The 18,129-nt window shown below is 43.3% G+C and overlaps 1 pseudogene; it reads right to left on the bottom strand.

Annotated features, from left to right (window-relative positions):
• Positions 1 to 306: 306 nt before the first annotated feature.
• On the bottom strand, positions 307 to 17,769 carry LOC129864056 (GPI ethanolamine phosphate transferase 3-like; annotated as a pseudogene).
• Positions 17,770 to 18,129: the final 360 nt, after the last annotated feature.

Below are 18,129 nucleotides of genomic sequence, written 5' to 3'. Positions count from 1 at the left end.
GTCAGGGAGTTGTGGAAAGCCCGAGTTCACTCTGCAACAATCAGAGATAAGGCTGTTTGACCGGAGGGGGGTGTCGCCCTGACTAGTGGTCAATGGCTACAATTCCCACAATCCCCCAGGCAGACGGCGGAGGTTTCCCACTTTCTCAGAGCCATGGAAACTGCTGATCTAACCTTGAATCAATAAAACATATAAATACCTGCCTCACAGCCTCAACCAAGCTGTGGAAATGGGCTGCACATGGACTCTTCTCTTTGGCTGGGAGTGCAGGTGGCCCCTTCCATAGAATTTACACAGGAGACTGTCTAATTATTATAATTGTTTAATGTTTTAAGTGTAATTGTGTCTTTTCAGCTTCAATTTGTTTAAAAAAAATAACTGGACAGTGTTTCATGTGTTAGTTAGCGACACATTTCAAGCATTCGAGCAGAGCTATTCTGTTCAGGAGTTGTGTGATTGCAGGGATAGTATAGTACCTTGACATGTTACATGCATCAGCCTGACTGAAAGTCAGGAAGTCTTACTTTGGTATTCTGGGAATTACCTACCTCTGTAGAAGAGACAGAAAACCAACTAACACTTCAAAATGTACAAAATATTTCATTTCATTTTCACAATAAGATCAATTTACTTCATTGGTTATATTAAACAAAATGTTCTATCAAAAATAATTTGACAAACAAAATCTGTGCCAACTATTTTCACGCATCAATACTAATAACAAGGCGTGCCAATATCACTCATATATACACACACACACACACACACACACACACACACACACACACACACACACACACACACACACACACACACACACACACACACACACACACAGTCATGGCCAAAAGTTTTTAGAACGACACAAATATGAATTTTCACAAAGTCTGCTGCCTCAGTTTGTATGATGACAATTTGCATATACTCCAGAATATTCTGAAGTGATCAGATGAATTGTAATATCCCTCTTTGCCATGCAAATTAACTGAATCCCAAAATAACATTTCCACTGCATTTCAGCCCTGCCACAAAAGGACCAGCTGACATCATGTCAGTGATTCTCTCGTTAACACAGGTGTGAGTGTTGACGAGGACAAGGCTGGGGATCACTCTGTCATGCTGATTGAGTTCGAATAACAGACTGGAAGCTTCAAAAGGAGGGTGGTGCTTGGAATCATTGTTCTTCCTCTGTCAATCATGGTTACCTGCAAGGAAACACGTGCCATCATCATTGCTTTGCACAAAAAGGGCTTCACAGGCAAGGATATTGCTGCCAGTAAGACTGCACCTAAATCAATCATTTATCGGATCATCAACAACTTCAAGGAGAGGTTCAATTGTTGTGAAGAAGGCTTCAGGGCGCCCAAGAAAGTCCAGCAAGCGCCAGGACCGTCTCCTAAAGTTGATTCAGCTGCGGGATCAGGGCACCACCAGTACAGAGCTTGCTCAGGAATGGCAGCAGGCAGGTGTGAGTGCATCTGCACGCACAGTGAGGCAAAGACTTTTGGAGGATGGCCTGGTGTCAAGAAGGGCAGCAAAGAAGCCACTTCTTAACAAGGAAAAACATCAGGGACAGACTGATATTCTGCAAAAGGTACAGGGATTGGACTGCTGAGGACTTGGGTAAAGTCATTTTCTCTGATGAATCCCCTTTCCGATTGTTTGGGGCATCCGGAAAAAAGCTTGTCCGGAGAAGACAAGGTGAGCACTACCATCAGTCCTGTGTCATGCCAACAGTAAAGAATCCTGAGGCTATTCATGTGTGGGGTTGCTTATCAGCCAAGGGAGTGGGCTCACTCACAATTCTAAGAACACAATTTTAAGAACACAGCCATGAATAAAGAATGGCACCAACAAATCCTCCGAGAGCAACTTCTCCCAACCATCCAGGACCAGTTTGGTGACGAACAACGCCTTTTCCAGCATGATGGAGCACCTTGCCATAAGGCAAAAGTGATAACTAAGTGGCTCGGGGAACAAAACATCGATATTTTGGGTCCATGGCCAGGAAACTCCCCAGACCTTAATCACATTGAGAACTTGTGGTCAATCCTCAAGAGGCGGATGGACAAATAAAACCCCACAAATTCTTACAAAACGCCAAGCATCGATTATGCAAGAATGGGCTGCCATCAGTCAGGATGTGGCCCAGAAGTAATTGACAGCATGCCAGGGCAGATTGCAGAGGTCTTGAAAAAGAAGGGTCAACAGTGCAAATATTGACTCCTTGCATCAACTTCATGTAATTGTCAATAAAAGCCTTTGACACTTATGAAATGCTTGTAATTATACTTTAGTATTCCATAGTAACATCTGACAAAAAAATCTAGACACTGAAGCAGCAAACTTTGTGAAAATTAATATTTGTGTCATTCTCAAAACTTTTGGCCATGACTGTATGTATATATACACAGTTGAAATCGGAAGTTTACATACACTTAAGTTGGAGTCATTAAAACTAATTTTTCAACCACTCCACAAATGTCTTGTTAACAAACTATAGTTTGGCAAGTCGGTTAGGACATCTACTGTGTGCATGACAAGTAATTTTTCCAACAATTGTTTACAGACAGATTATTTCACTTAATTCACAGTGTCACAATTCCAGTGGGTCAGAAGTTAACATACACTAAGTTGACTGTGCCTTTAAACAGCTTGTCAAATCCCAGAAGATTATGACATGGCTAATATTCTGATAGGCTAATTGACATCGTTTGAGTCAATTGGAGGTGTACCTGTGGATGTATTTCAATGCCTGCCTTCAAACTCAGTGCCTCCTTGCTTGACATCATGGCAAAATCAAAAGAAATCAGCCGAGACCTCAGAAACATCATTTTAGACCCCCAAGTCTGGTTCATCCTTGGGAGCAATTTCCAAACGCCTGAAGGTACCACGTTCATCTGTACAAACAATAGTACGCAAGTGTAAACACCATGGGACCAAGCAGCCGTCATACCACTCAGGAAGGAGACGCGTTCTGTCTCCTAGAGATGAACGTACTTTGGTGCGAAAGGTACAAATCAATCCCAGAACAACAACAAAGGACCTTGTGAAGATGCTGGAGGAAACAGGTACAAAAGTATCTATATCCACAGTAAAACGAGTCCTATATCGACATAACCTGAAAGGCCGCTCAGCAAGGAAGAAGCCACTGCTCCAAAACCGCCATAAAAAAGCCAGACTACGGTTTGCAACTGCACATGGAGACAAAGATCCTACTTTTTGGAGAAATGTCCTCTGGTCTGATGAAACAAATATAGAACTGTTTGGCCATAATGACCATCGTTATGTTTGTGGAGGAAAAAGGGGGAAGCTTGCAAGCCAAAGAACACCATCCCAACCGTGAAGCACGGGGGTGGCAGCATCATGTTGTGGGGGTGCTTTGCTGCAGGAGGGACTGGTGCCCTTTACAAAATAGATGGCATCATCAGGAAAGAAAATTATGTGGATATATTGAAGCAAAATCTCAAGACATTAGTCAGGTAGTTAAAGCTTGGTTGCAAATGGGTCTTCCAAATGGACAATGACAAAGCATACTTCCAAAGTTGTGGAAAATGGCTTAAGGACAGCAAAGTAGGTATTGGAGTGGCCATCACAAGGCCGTGACTTCAACCCTTTTGAAAATTTGTGGGCAGAACTGAAAACGCGTGTGTGAGCAAGGAGGCCTAGAAACCTGACTCAGTTACACCAGCTCTGTCAGGAGGAATGGGCCAAAATTCACCCAACTTATTGTGGGAGGCTTTAGGAAAGCTACCCGAAACATTTGACCCAAGATTTTGCTAAGGTGTATGTAAACTTCTGACTTCAACTGCATAGAGTGCCCACTACCTGCCACCATGAGAAGTAGACATAAATCATTCACTTGAGCAAGGCAGCTCTATTACATAGGGCTAATTCAACCTTAGCTCAGCTTTCATTTCCATGCATTTTAGACTACAGCTGAGAAATATAACATGTCTTTGTCCGGTAACCTAGAGCACACTGTATCTACCACAGAGAAATAAATAAACATTCAATGCTTATGTCCTGGATCATTATTTTTTTAAATGTTTTCATCTAACACATCACATCACACAAGGCATTCATTAAAGCTGGACACCTGTCCCAGGGAAAAGGTGGATTACTGGCCCATGTAAGACTACTGAATATTTGTGATTAGAAAACATTGTTATGAATTAAACTGTTTAATAGAGATGAAATAAGAAAGTTATTGCTGTTACAGTAAAACATTGTCGTATTATCGTTGGTGCTGTGCATCGATTGTTTAAAAAAACTAAACACAATTATAGAAACACAAGATAAGAATTGTTCATTTCCTTCAGCAGACACTTGAGATGACAGACATAATGCACGTTGCAGGGATGGATTCAATCATTGCTTTTCACATTATCCACTCATATCCTTTTGACACGTCTCACCTAACTGAGTATGTGCAAGAGAGTGCATTGTTGGTCTCATAGGTCCCTTTCCCATCCACTCTGCAAACATCCTCGATATTTGTTCTCCCGATAGGCAATACATTGGCAAATAATGTTTGGACCTGTCACAATATTACAGATGTATTACAGATGTTGTTCAATAGTTTTAGAGTTCATCATTTTGAGGATGGAGTCACCCAAACATCTCATGTTCTCCAGATCCTTATGGCTGATCTTTATGTCTGTCCTTATGGAGACTTCCCCAGATCACCTATGTCCATCCTCGTGTCCCCCCTTGCCTCGCCCCTAGAACCAGATAGGGATGTACAGTGTAGGGAACATTAGAGTGAGCCCTGGTCAGTTGCAACAGTGCAGGAGCATGAGCAGCGCTACCTAGACGTGTCAAGGAAGAGTCTCTTAAACCAACGGCCCACTGCCATGTCCACTCTTATCACAAGGGTCACCCCCACCAGAACAAACACACTGCTCCGGGAACCCTTAGGCCTCGAACATCAACCTGCAGATTTCTAGATTTTTAGAGAAGAAATAATGCTTAATAAAATGGCAGAGAAGACGTAATGATTAACAACATGGTATAGAATGCACACGACTCATTTTGAGAGCATGATCTATCACACAGAACAGGAAGGAAGGACACTAAAAACATATACTGTGGGTCATGTGAATTGGCACGTGAGTGCAAAAATCTTCCGCACTATTAGATGTCTCCTGAGGATACCAGTTGCACAGACATGCAAAGATCTGAGAAGAGGGGAGAGGAAGTCCTGAGTCAATCGCAGGGGTGTGTCTGTGTTTGTTTATCTGTGCCCCATTAATGAATAGTAGCGTGTTGCAAGCTGTAGAAGGGCAGAGCTGAACTGCTGGGGACTCTCCCTCAGTCTCATCTCCATGATAGCATTGTCCTCGCTTTCCTCCCCACTGCCTCCTCTTCCTCCTCGTCCACCGCGCACCTCACACACCAGTGGCCAGAGGAGCAGTGGCCAAGCCACTGCACACGTGCAAACATACAGACGTGTCAGCAAAAACTGAGCTTCAAATTCATGATTAATATCGGTCTGTGATTTATTTAGAATTCAATCTACACTTAACCAGCATGGCTACCACAACATTCTGCAGCGATAAGCCATGCCACCTGGTTTGTGCTTAGTGGGACTATCATTTGTTTTTCAACAGGATAATGACCCAACACACCTCCTGGCTTTGTTAGGGGCTATTTGACTAAGAAGGAGAGTGATGGAGTGCTGCATCAGATGACGTGGCCTCCACAATCCCCCGACCTCAACCCAGTTGAGATGGTTTGGGATGAGTCGGACCATAGAGTGAAGGAAAAGCCACCAACAAGTGCTCAGCATATGTGGGAACTCCTTTGAGAATGCCAGGAGTGTGCAAAGCTGTCATCAAGGCAAAGGGTGGCTATTTGAAGAATCTCAAATATAAAATATTTTTGGCCAGTCGTCCCCCCTAAGGAACCCTGGCTGGTTCCCCCAGAGAGCAGTGCATGCGCTGGTAGAGCAGGGGAGATGAGGTGGTGCAGCTCTGCCTGGGGGCTGATGCCTGTGCTGGCCCTGTAGCGGGGTGGGGGGGGAATCGATCCAGGGCCTTGGACAGGGGCTGGTACCCTGGTCTTGATGAATACGATGAGGGGGGGGGGGGGGTCCAGCCAGAGGAGAGCAAGCCCTAAGCCCAGCAGAGACAAGGCAGCTCTGAGGAGGGCCCGCTGGACCAGGCTGATCAGCTCAGCCAGGTTCATAAAGCTGTCCTCCGGGATTTCAGCCATAACCACTGAAGCCCAAAACAGACAGACAGCAGGGGCAGGATCCAGTGGGCCGTGAACACCGTACCACCAGGACTGTTCAGGTTTCTGTAGCGCCACAGCAGTTACTGTAGATCCAGGTGCCCAGAGAGGCCAGAGACAGGATGTAGATCAGGTTCTTCAGACAGCTGTCCTGCACCCGTGACAGGCGGGAGAGGAACAGGAAGGGATGGCAGGAGCCCTGCTCCTCATGACAGCCATGAAAGGAGTGGGAGAGAGAGCCTAATAACACCCCACAGGACCGGGGATGGCAGCAACCCGGCAGGTTTCAGGGGGTCATGGACAGGGGGTAGTAAGAGGCCGTCCCAGGTGAGATGGAAGGGGACATCGAGGCTCAGGGAGAAAAGCAGAAAGGTGACCGCACAGCCCTCTGCTATTACATAGCTGTCAGAGAGCAGGGAGGCACAGCGCAGGAGGCAGGGTCAGTCAGTCACTCCTTGGGGCCACTTCTCCACCCTCAACCGCTGCAGTCTTGCTGGTCCAGTCAGGCTCTCCAGAGCACCAGTAGCTCAGAGGAGATGGCTACAGCCGCCAGGCACCAGGACCCCTCAGCATAGCCCTGTGTAAACAGCTGACCTGCAGCTATACACCCCCCAGTGGCTGCCACCAAAGGGACACTCAGCAGACCACTCTCCCTCACCAGCACAGAGGACATCATACCACGCAGGTACATGCCAGGAAAGCTATGCCGGCCGCGATCTTGGCTGGGTTGAAGCATGCCCATGTGGCTCGGCAGGTGTCTCGAACAGAGGTCAGGTACAGCTGCAGGGAGGTCACTAGCTCTGGGGTGGGAGAGCCATTATTGACAGTGATGAGGTACTCAGAGGAGGCAGCGGGAGAAGTCTGCATGCAGCTGAGAGACAGACACTCTGGATGTCTTTGGCTATTCATGGTTCAAATATGTGCAGAGACGTGCAGTAAACTGTAATATTCAATATGTATCTGTAATGTATCTGACATGATTACAGCTCTGTGATTACCTGTTTGGCATTGATCCACAGCGCCTCCGCCTGGCTGAGACCTGCTGGTGCACCCCCTGTCTGGCTGTCTGCAGGGAACCGAGACAGCAGGATCTGCCCACACTGCTGTAGGGGATGGGTATGCCAAGGAGCCGGGCAAGGGTAGGCACCAGATCTGTCTTGGGCACCATCTCAGAATCACTCTACAGGGAGATAGAGACAAGACAAAGGTCATTCAACATGGAATAATCAATGCCAGACATTACATTTTGTCAGCTGGTTATTGTCATGCAAAGACTGCTGATCTCAAGGTAATTGACAGGTAGACTAATTAACAAACACATTTAGCATCTCCAGGCCTCCATGCATATAAGCCGCTGATGTGTGCCTTTGGAACATTTACATTTGGAAAAGTATAATACATCTATTTAATATACACCATCACAATAAATGCATTATTTATTTTAAGAAGATGTATTTCAGAAGAACAGAATATGAGTATGAGTTAGCCAAATCTGGCTATGGCTATGCACCCTGCCATAAGGCTGTAGAGTTGTTCATTTATTAGACAAGATATGCTTAAGTCCGGTGCCATTATTTTATATTATAATTGAACTTCACTGAATAAAATACAAAGGATATTTTTCTCATTCCGGAGCAAGTGTGCATATGAAGTGGCTGTGTAAAAGTGATCATTTGAAACAGGTACAGGTGGCAAGAAAAAGTATGTGAACCCTTTGGAATTACCTGGATTTCTGCATAAATTGGTCATAGATGAAGATCAGATCATATTTTAAGTCACAACAATAGACAGTCTGCCCTTTTCTCAATAGGGGGGGGGGGGGGGGGCGCTGTTTTCCCTTTGAAAAAAATTGTTCCCAAATTAAACTGCCTCGTACTCAATTCTTGCTCGTACAATATGCATATTATTATTACTATTGGATAGAAAACACTCTCTAGTTTCTAAAACCGTTTGAATTATATCTGTGAGTAAAACAGAACTCATTTTGCAGCAAACTTCCTGTCAGGAAGTGAGAAATCTGAAATCGGGGGCTCTGTTCCAGGGTCATCCTATTAATTGGCATGGAATCTATGGGTCTACACGCACTGCATACGCCTTCCACTAGATGTCAGTAGGCAGTGAGAGGTGGAATGGGGTGTATAGCTCTATGAGAGGCCGAACAAGACCTCTTGGAACGGTGGGTCTAGTCTTTTCACCGTTCAGCTTGGCGCGAGAAGGACCTCAGGATTGCGTTCTGAAAAGCTTTCGTTATAGACGTTAGATATATCCGGCTGATTTTATTTGATATATGTGTTAAAAACATCATAAACTAGTTCTTTTAAACCGACTTATATCAGTTTATTGCAATTTTCGGTATTTTCTTTGTTATGCGTTATGGTGAGTTGGACACTTCTGTGCCGCATGGCCAGCTTAGTTAGATAATTCGACAGATGAAGACGTCATTCTACAACCGAACAACGATTATTCTGGACAAAGGACAACTTGTACAAGATTCTGATGGAAGCTCATCAAATAGTAGGAACCACTTATGATGTTATTTCGTATTTCTGTCGAAAATGTTTAGAAGTATATTCCGCCCTGATTTTGGGTTCTGTCTCGCTTTAACGTAAGCTGTATGTCGTACTAAAGTTATTTTTAAAAATCTAACACAGCGGTTGCATTAAGAACTAGTGTATCTTTAATTTGCTGTCCAACATGTATTTTTTAGTAAAGTTTATGATTAGTTATTTGATTAGATTAGGTGCCTCTCCAAGATTTCTCCGGACAATATTTCCGCATTTTCACTACGTATTCACATTGTAAAACCACGATTTGTGCCGCTAAATATGCACATTTTCGAACAAACCATATATGTATTGTGTAATATGATGTTATAGGACTGTCATCTGATGAAGTTTGAGAAGGTTAGTGAAAAAATGTATATCTTTTGCTGGTTTATTCGCTATCGCTAATGTTGCCTTGAATGAATGTGGTTGTATGGTAGGCTATTGTAGTAAGCTAATATAATGCTATATTGTGTTTTCGCTGTAAAACACTTAAAAAATCTGAAATATTGGCTGGATTCACAAGATGTATGTCTTTCATTTGCTGTACACCATGTATTTTTCATAAATGTTTTATGATGAGTATTTAGGTATTTCACGTTGGTCTCTGTAGTTATTCTAGCTGCTTTGGTGAGATTTGTGATGGTGGCTGCAATGTAAAACTATGATTTATACCTGAAATATGCACATTTTTCGAACAAAACATATGCTATACAATAAATATGTTATCAGACTGTCATGTGATGAAGTTGTTTCTTGGTTAGTGACTATATATATCTTTATTTGGTTGAATTTGTGATAGCTACCTATGCGGTAAAAAAATTGTGAAAATATGCGGATGAGTCTTTTGCTATCGTGGTTAGCTAATAGAAATACATATTGTGTTTTCGCTGTAAAACATTTTAAAAATCGGAAATGATGGCTGGATTCACAAGATGTGTATCTTTCATCTGGTGTCTTGGACTTGTGATTTCATGATATTTAGATGCTAGTATTTACTTGTGGCGCTATGCTAGGCTATGCTAGTCAGCTTTTTTACTGATGAGGGTGCTCCCGGAGCCGGGATTGTGACCAAGTAGAAGTTATTAGTTTAACACACAAACAATTATTTGTTTTCATGTCTTTATTGAACACACCATGTAAACATTCACAGTGCAGGGTGGGAAAAGTATGTGAACCCTTGGATTGAATAACTGCTTGACCCTCCTTTGGCAGCAATAACCTCAACCAAACGTTTTCTGTAGTTGCGGATCAGACCTGCACAACGGTCAGGAGGAATTTTGGACCATTCCTCTTTACGAAACTGTTTCAGTTCAGCAATATTTCTTGGGATGTCTGGTGTGAACTGCTCTCGAGGTCATGCCACAGCATCTCAAATCAGGTTGAGGTCAGGACTCTGACTGGACCACTCCAGAAGGCGTATTTTCTTCTGTTGAAGCGATTCTGTTGTTGATTTACTTCTGTGTTGTGGGTCGTTGTCCTGTTGCGTCAACCAACTTCTGTTGAGCTTCAATGGGTGGACAGATAGCCTAACATTCTCCAGCAAAATGTCTTGATAAACTTGGGAATTCATGAGGCAGCCCCAAACTATGATGCTCCCTCCACCATACTTTACAGTTGGTGCGAGGTTTTGATGTTGGTGTGCTGTGCCTTTTTTTCTCCACACATAGTGTTGTGTTCCTTCCAAACAACACAACTTTAGTTTCCTCTGTCCACAGAATATTTTGCCAGTAGCGCTTTGGAACATCCAGGTGCACTTTTGCAAACTTCAGACGAGTAGCAATTAGTTTTTTTGGACAGCAGTGGCTCCTTGTCACGTTCCTGACCTGTTTTCCTTTTTTCTTGTATTTATTTAGTTGGTCAGGGCGTGAGTTGGGTGGGTTGGTCTATGTGTGTTTTTCTATGTTGGGGTTTTTGTGTTCGGCCTGGTATGATTCTCAGTCAGAGGCAGCTGTAGATCGTTTGTCCCTGATTGAGAATCATACTAAGGCAGCCGGGGTTTCACGTGGTGTTTTGTGGCCAGGATCCGCCAGAGCCGGCCAGCCAGGATCCGCCAGAGCCGGCCAGCCAGGATCCGCCAGAGCCGGCCAGCCAGGATCCGCCAGAGCCGGCCAGCCAGGATCCGCCAGAGCCGGCCAGCCAGGATCCGCCCCTCAGTCCGGTGCTGCCCCTCAGTCCGGTGCTGCCCCTCAGTCCGGTGCTGCCCCTCAGTCCGGTGCTGCCTTTTGGTAGAGTGGGTTTGACATGGAGGGTGGCCATTGGGAGGAGACCACGGAAGTGGGGTTTGACTATGGTGGGTTGGGGACCACGACCAGCGCCAGAGCCGCCACCGTGGACAGACGCCCACCCAGACCCTCCCCTAGAGTTTATGCGGGTGCGCCCGGAGTTCGCACCTTAAGGGGGGGGGTTATGTCACGTTCCTGACCTGTTTTCCTTTTTTCTTGTATTTATTTAGTTGGTCAGGGCGTGAGTTGGGTGGGTTGGTCTATGTGTGTTTTTCTATGTTGGGGTTTTTGTGTTCGGCCTGGTATGATTCTCAGTCAGAGGCAGCTGTAGATCGTTTGTCCCTGATTAAGAATCATACTAAGGCAGCCGGGGTTTCACGTGTGTTTTGTGGGTGGTTGTATCGCGTGTCTGCATTCGTGCCACACGGGACTGTTTGTCGATTGTTTCATGGTGTTCTTTTGTTTCGTGTTCAGTTTCGATTTAATAAATAATCATGGACACTAATCACTCCGCATATTGGTCTGATCCTTCTCGCCTCTCCTCCTCGTCCGAGGAGGAGGATTACGACGATCGTTACACTCCTTCCATGGTGTCCTCCCATGAACACCATTCCTGTTTAGTGTTTTACGTATCATAGACTTGTCAACAGAGATGTTAGCATGTTCCAAAGATTTCTGTAAGTCTTTAGCTGACACTCTAGGATTCTTCTTAACCTCATTGAGCATTCTGCGCTGTGCTCTTGCAGTCATCTTTGCAGAGCGGCCACTCCTAAGGAGACTAGCAACAGTGCTGAACTTTGTCCATTTATAGACCATTTGTCTTACTGTGGAATGATGAACATCAAGGCTTTTAGAGATACTTTTGTAACCCTGTCTAGCTTTATGCAAGTCAACCATTCTTAATCTTAGGTCTTCTGAGATCTCTTTTGTTCGAGGCATGGTTCACATCAGGCAATGCTTCTTGTGAATAGCAAACTCATATTTTGTGAGTGTTTTTATAGGGCAAGGCAGCTCTAACCAACATCTCTAATCTCGTCTCATTGATTCGACTCCAGGTTAGCCGACTCCAATTAGCCTTCGGGTTCACATGGGTGAACAACGTAATGGTGGGAAAGTGACATCCATTCGCTATTCCAGTGTATACGGATGACATGTCTTTTTTGTCTTTCCCCTTTACTTGCCCATTTGATAATGGATCATTCTAGATCCCCGAAAAATTAAGTGGTGGAAAAAGTACTAAATTGTCATACTTGAGTAAAAGTAAATATACCTTAAATATACCTTTTAAATATACTACTTGAGTAAAAGTCTAAAAGTATTTGGTTTTAAATATACTTAAGTATCAAAAGTAAAAGTATAAACCATTTCAAAGTCCTTAATAAGCAAACCAGACTGAACAATTGGTATTTATTTTTTCTTGACAGAAATCCAGGGGCACACTCCAACACATAATTTACAAACGAAGCATGTGTTTAGTGAGTCCGCCAGATCAGAGGCAGTAGGGATGACCAGGGATGTTCTCTTGATAAGTGTGTGAATTGGACCATTTTCCTGTCAAAATGTAACGAGTACTTTTGGGTGTCATGGAGAATGTATGGAGTAAAAAGTACATTTTCTTTAGGAATGTAGTAAAGTAAAAGTTGTCCAAAATATAAATACTAAAGTACAGATACCCCAAAAACAACTTAACTAGTACTTTAAAGTATTTTGGCTTAAGTACTTTACACCTTTGCTCATTTTAGATATTAGTAAAGACAGGATTAAATTGAGAATAGTCTGATGATGGGTGAAAATATGATCACTTGATGAGAGAACAGTGTGTGCAGCCTGAAGCAAGGTAGAGAGCAAGCGCTTTTCTTTTTTTTATGACTTTCTAAAATCATCATTAGCCTATAGTCGCATCACGCAGACCATATATATTTTAATTTCTAAAATTTGTGTCTTTCACAACTAAAATTGTTAAATAACTCAATCTAGCATATACAGTGACAAGAAAAAGTATGTGAACCGTTTGGAATTACCTGGATTTCTGCATAAATTGATCATCAAATTTGATATGATCTTCATCTAAGTCACAACAATAGACAAACATAGTGTGCTTAAACTAATGACACACAAATTATTGTATTTTTCTTGTCTATTTTGAATACATCATTTAAACATTCACAGTGTAGTTTGGGAAAAGTATGTTTGTGTAAGGCTACTCACCGACAGGTGATATTACGCCCAATCTCTGTATGCCATGGGCTCTCCAACACTGTTCCTGCAACTACCCTGCGCTTAATTTGGGAAGCGAAGTGAAATCTGTTCAAGAACATCGATAGTAATGTTTTCACAAAGAAACATATTTAATTAAACTGCTGACAGACCCTCTCTCTGCACAGTGGAAAAAGGAATGAAGGAGATGGAAACTCAGTGGGAGATATTCTGTAGCTAAAGGTAATGTGTGAGCCTATCATTTAAAATTCCCTATTACTCAACTATTCAAAATCAATTACCAATGCACTATAAATGTAGGCTAAATTTGAATGTGTTAAATTCAGATATTTTTTTATTTAGGGCTTGGGCCTATAAACTCAGCAAAAAAAGAAACGTCCTCTCACTGTCAACTGTGTTTATTTTCAGCAAACTTAACATGTGTAAATATTTGTATGAACAAAGCAAGATTCAACAACTGAGACATAAACTGAACAAGTTCCACAGACATGTCACTAACAAATGGAATAATATGTCCCTGAACAAAGGGTGGTCAAAATCAAAAGTAAGTCAGTATCTGGTGTGGCCACCAGCTGCATTAAGTACTGCAGTGCATCTCCTCCTCATGGACTGCACCAGATTTGCCAGTTCTTGCTGTGAGATGTTACCCCACTCTTCCACCAAGGCACCTGCAAGTTCCCGGAAATTTCTGGGGGGCAATGGCCCTAGCCCTAGCCCTCACTCTCCGATCCAACAGGTCCCAGACGTACTCAATGGGATTGAGATCCAGGCTCTTCGCTGGCCATGGCAGAACACTGACATTTCTGTCTTGCAGGAAATCACACACAGAACGAGAAGTATGGCTGGTGGCATTGTCATGCTGGTCATGTCAGGATGAGCCTGCAGGAAGGGTACCACATGAGGGAGGAGGAGGTCTTCCCTGTAACGCACAGCGTTGAGATTGCCTGCAATGACAACAAGCTGTGACACCGCCCAAGACCATGACGGACCCTCCACCTCCAAATCGATCCCAGTCCAGAGTACAGGCCTCGGTGTAACGCTCATTCCTTCGATGATTAACACGAATCCGACCATCACCCCTGGTGAGAAAACCGCGACTCATCAGTGAATAGCACTTTTTGCCAGTCCGTCTGGTCCAGCGACGGTGGGTTTGTGCCCATAGGCGACGTTGTTGCCGGTGATATCTGGTGAGGACCTGCGTTAAAACAGGCCTACAAGCCCTCAGTCCAGCCTCTATCAGCCTATTGCGGACAGTCTGAGCACTGATGGAGGGATTATACGTTCCTGGTGTAACTCGGGCAGTTGTTGTTGCCATCCTGTACCTGTTCCGCAAGTGTGATGTTCGGATGTACCGATCCTGCGCAGGTGTTGTTACACGTGGTCTGCCACTGCGAGGACGATCAGCTGTCCGTCCTGTCTCCCTGTAGCACTGTCTTAAGCGTCTCACTGTACGGACATTGCAATTTATTGCCCTGGCCACATCTGCAGTCCTCATGCCTCCTTGCAGCATACCTAAGGCACGTTCACGCAGATGAGCAGGGAACCGGAGCATCTATCTTTAGGTGTTTAGGAGTCAGTAGAAAGGCCTCTTTAGTGTCCTAAGTTTCATAACTGTGACCTTAATTGACTACCGTCTGTAAGCTGTTAAGTGTCTTAACGACCGTTCCACTGGTGCATGTTCATTAATTGTTTATGGTTCATTGAACAAGAATGGGAAACAATGTTTACAATGAAGATCTGTGAAGTTATTTTGATTTTTACAAATTATCATTGAAAGAGGGTCCTGAAAAAGGGACGTTTCTTTTTTTGGTGAGTTTTATATTAGGCCTATGCTTATGCATAAGCTCTAATAAGCATATGGGTGCTTTGAATTCATCATCACTTTAGAAAGAGCTGTCCATTTCGTTGTTCTAGGCTTCGAAACAACATCCACAATGTTTTCCACTCAGTTTCAACCTTTAGTTGAACTTCTTTCTTCAAATTGATCAATCACAGTGAGGTGAATTTTAAAAGCACACACTGTTTTGATGATAAGTGTTTGTTGTGATTTCCATGCATTTGCATTGATGCCAGAGTGGTTAGAGGGATAATAGAGCCCTGAGTACCAGGCCATGATGGTCGTTAGCAGGTTGAGTACTACCAAAGCATGTCCAGAGTGCATCAGATCAATCTAATTTTATTTGTCACGTGTCTAATACAACAGGTGTAGACTTTACTGTGAAATGCTTACTTACAAGCCCTTAACCAACAATGCAGTTCAAGAAATATAGTTAAGAAAATATTTACTAAATAAAAAAATGAAATAAAATGAAACACAATAAAATAACGAGGCTATATACAAGGGGGGTACCGGTACTGAGTCAATGTGCGGGGGTACAGGTAAGTCAAGGTAATTGTACATGTAGGTAGGGGTAAAGTGACTATGCATAGATGATAAACTGCGAGTAGCAGCAGTGTACAAAATTAAGGAGGGGTGTCAACGTAAATAGTCCGGGTGGCCATTTGACTAATTGTTCGGCAGTCTTATGGCCTGGGGGGGTAGAAGCTGTTAAGGAGACTCTTGGACCTAGACTTGGCGCTCCAGTACCGCTTGCCGTCCGGTAGCAGAGAGAACAGTCTATGACTTGGGTGACTGTGGTCTTTGACAATTTTTTCAGCCTTCCACTGACACTGCCTAGTATATAGGTCCTGAATGGCAGGAAGCTTGGCCCCAGTGATGTATTGGGCCGTACGTACTAACCTCTGTAGCACGTTACGGTCAGATGCCGAGCAGTTGCCATACCAGGCGTTGATGCAACCAGTCAGGATGCTCTCGATGGTGCAGCTTTAGAACTTTTTGAAGATCTGGGGACCCATGTTTTAACTTTAATGGGTTACAGAGTTAATGTTTAATGTTAATTCATTGAGCTGTATCTAAATATATTTTCTTTACAGATATTTAAATATGTAATTGTATTAGAATTCTTTTGATGGAGATTGAGAGAACTACATACATATTTTTGTTATATTGGCTAGTATTGTATTACGCTATTGACTTCAAGTTCCAGAATGCCTTGCGACAGGTAGAAAGAGAGAACACGGCAAATATGTACAAGTGACAAGTGATTATCCTGACTTTCGCTAGCAACTTTTTTATTGTTTTGTAGAATCTAAAGTTTTTAAATGTAACGTGAACAAGTAGTATTACTAAAATAAGCTTTCATTTCAAACCCGACTTCCGAGTCATTACTTTGAAGATAGTTATTATATAACCCATGCCAAATCTTTTCAGTCTCCTGAGGGGAAAAGGTTTTGTCGTGCCCTCTTCACGACTGTCTTGGTGTGTTTGCACCATGATAGTTCATTGGTGATGTGGACACCAAGGAACTTGAAACTCTCGACCCACTCCACTACAGCCCCGTCACTGTTAATGGGCACTCCATTTCATATAGTCCACAATCAGCTCCTTTGTACACACTGCCAGGTCTCTGACCTCCTCCCTATCGTTGTCAGTGATCAGGCCTACCACTGTTGTGTCGTCAGCATGACGATGGTGATGATGGTGTTGGAGTCGTGCTTTGCCACGCAGTCGTGGGTGAACAGGGAGTACAAGAGGGGACTAAACACGCACCCCTGAGGGGCCCCAGTGTTGAGGATCGGCGTGGCAGATATGTTGTTGCCTACCTTTACCACCTGGGGGCAGCCCGTCAGAAAGTCCAGGATCCAGTAGCAGAGGGAGGTGTTTAGTCCCAGGGTCCCTAGCTTAGTGAAGAGCTTTGTGGGCACTATGGTGTTGAACGCTGAACTGTTGTCAATGAAAAGCATTGTCAAATAGGTGTTCCTTTTGCACCCTCCCTTTGTTTTTACACTGCTGCTACTAGCTGTTTATTATCTATGCATAGCCAATTTACAAACCAACTCAACTAACCTGTACCCCCGCGCACATTGACTTGGTACCGGTAGCCCCTGTATATAGCCTCGTTATTGTTATGTAATTTTCTTGTGTTACTTTTTGATTTTATTTAATTTTTCTCACCTTAGTTTTGTAGTAAATATTTTCTTAACTCTTTCTTGAACTTCATTGTTGGTTATCGGCTTGTAAGTAAGCATTTCACAGTAAAGTTGTATTCGGCACATGTGACAAATAACATTTTTACAATTTTATTATAATAATTTTTGTCCATCACCCCCGATTCAGAATATATAATTTTCATAATTTTGTTTTGATGTAATTTAGAGTCATGGCACACTTTGTCTAAGAGATATTGAAGATTGAACGATGTAAAATATATTAATATTTTCAACAACAAAAGAAGCAGTAAATTTTCCTCTATCCACCCCTGATTCAGAATATAACATCTTCATAGTCATGGCATGCTTGGTTCAATAGATATTGAAGTGAGAAAACCGAATATCCAATATAAACATATTTTACCTCGGTCATCAGCTTTTGTTTTGATGTAATTTAGAGCCCAGCACAATGTAAAAACTATTGGCTGCATCGGTGCTACCATAACTACTGCTCATCAGTTGCAAGTGCTAGCTACTGTAGCTACCTGGTTATACTAACTTCTGACCTTTGTATTAGCGTTCCGTTTTTTCTTCTCTCTGCCAGGGCCAGCCAGCAACGAGACAGGTTCCTCGGGTACACACAATCCGATAATACTCCCCTCTTATTTTCATTTGGACTCCAGCTATTGATTATATTGCCACGCGGAAGCGCATGTCGCCACACGATCAGGTCTCGCTGTAACCCCCATATCCGCTCTATGCCGGCATGCGCACTGCAACCAATGTTTATATAAATCAATGACTACAACATTTGGAAAGTGCTGGGAATTTGGACTCAGGTTATTGTCAAGGCCTACACAACCATGCTTAAAGACATCAGAAAGTGTTGAACTTATTAAACATTCACAATGTATATGTTT

Source organism: Salvelinus fontinalis, chromosome 10 (assembly GCF_029448725.1).
Source record: "Salvelinus fontinalis isolate EN_2023a chromosome 10, ASM2944872v1, whole genome shotgun sequence".
Lineage (NCBI taxonomy): Eukaryota > Metazoa > Chordata > Actinopteri > Salmoniformes > Salmonidae > Salvelinus > Salvelinus fontinalis.
This window is presented reverse-complemented; position numbering and strand designations above follow the sequence as displayed.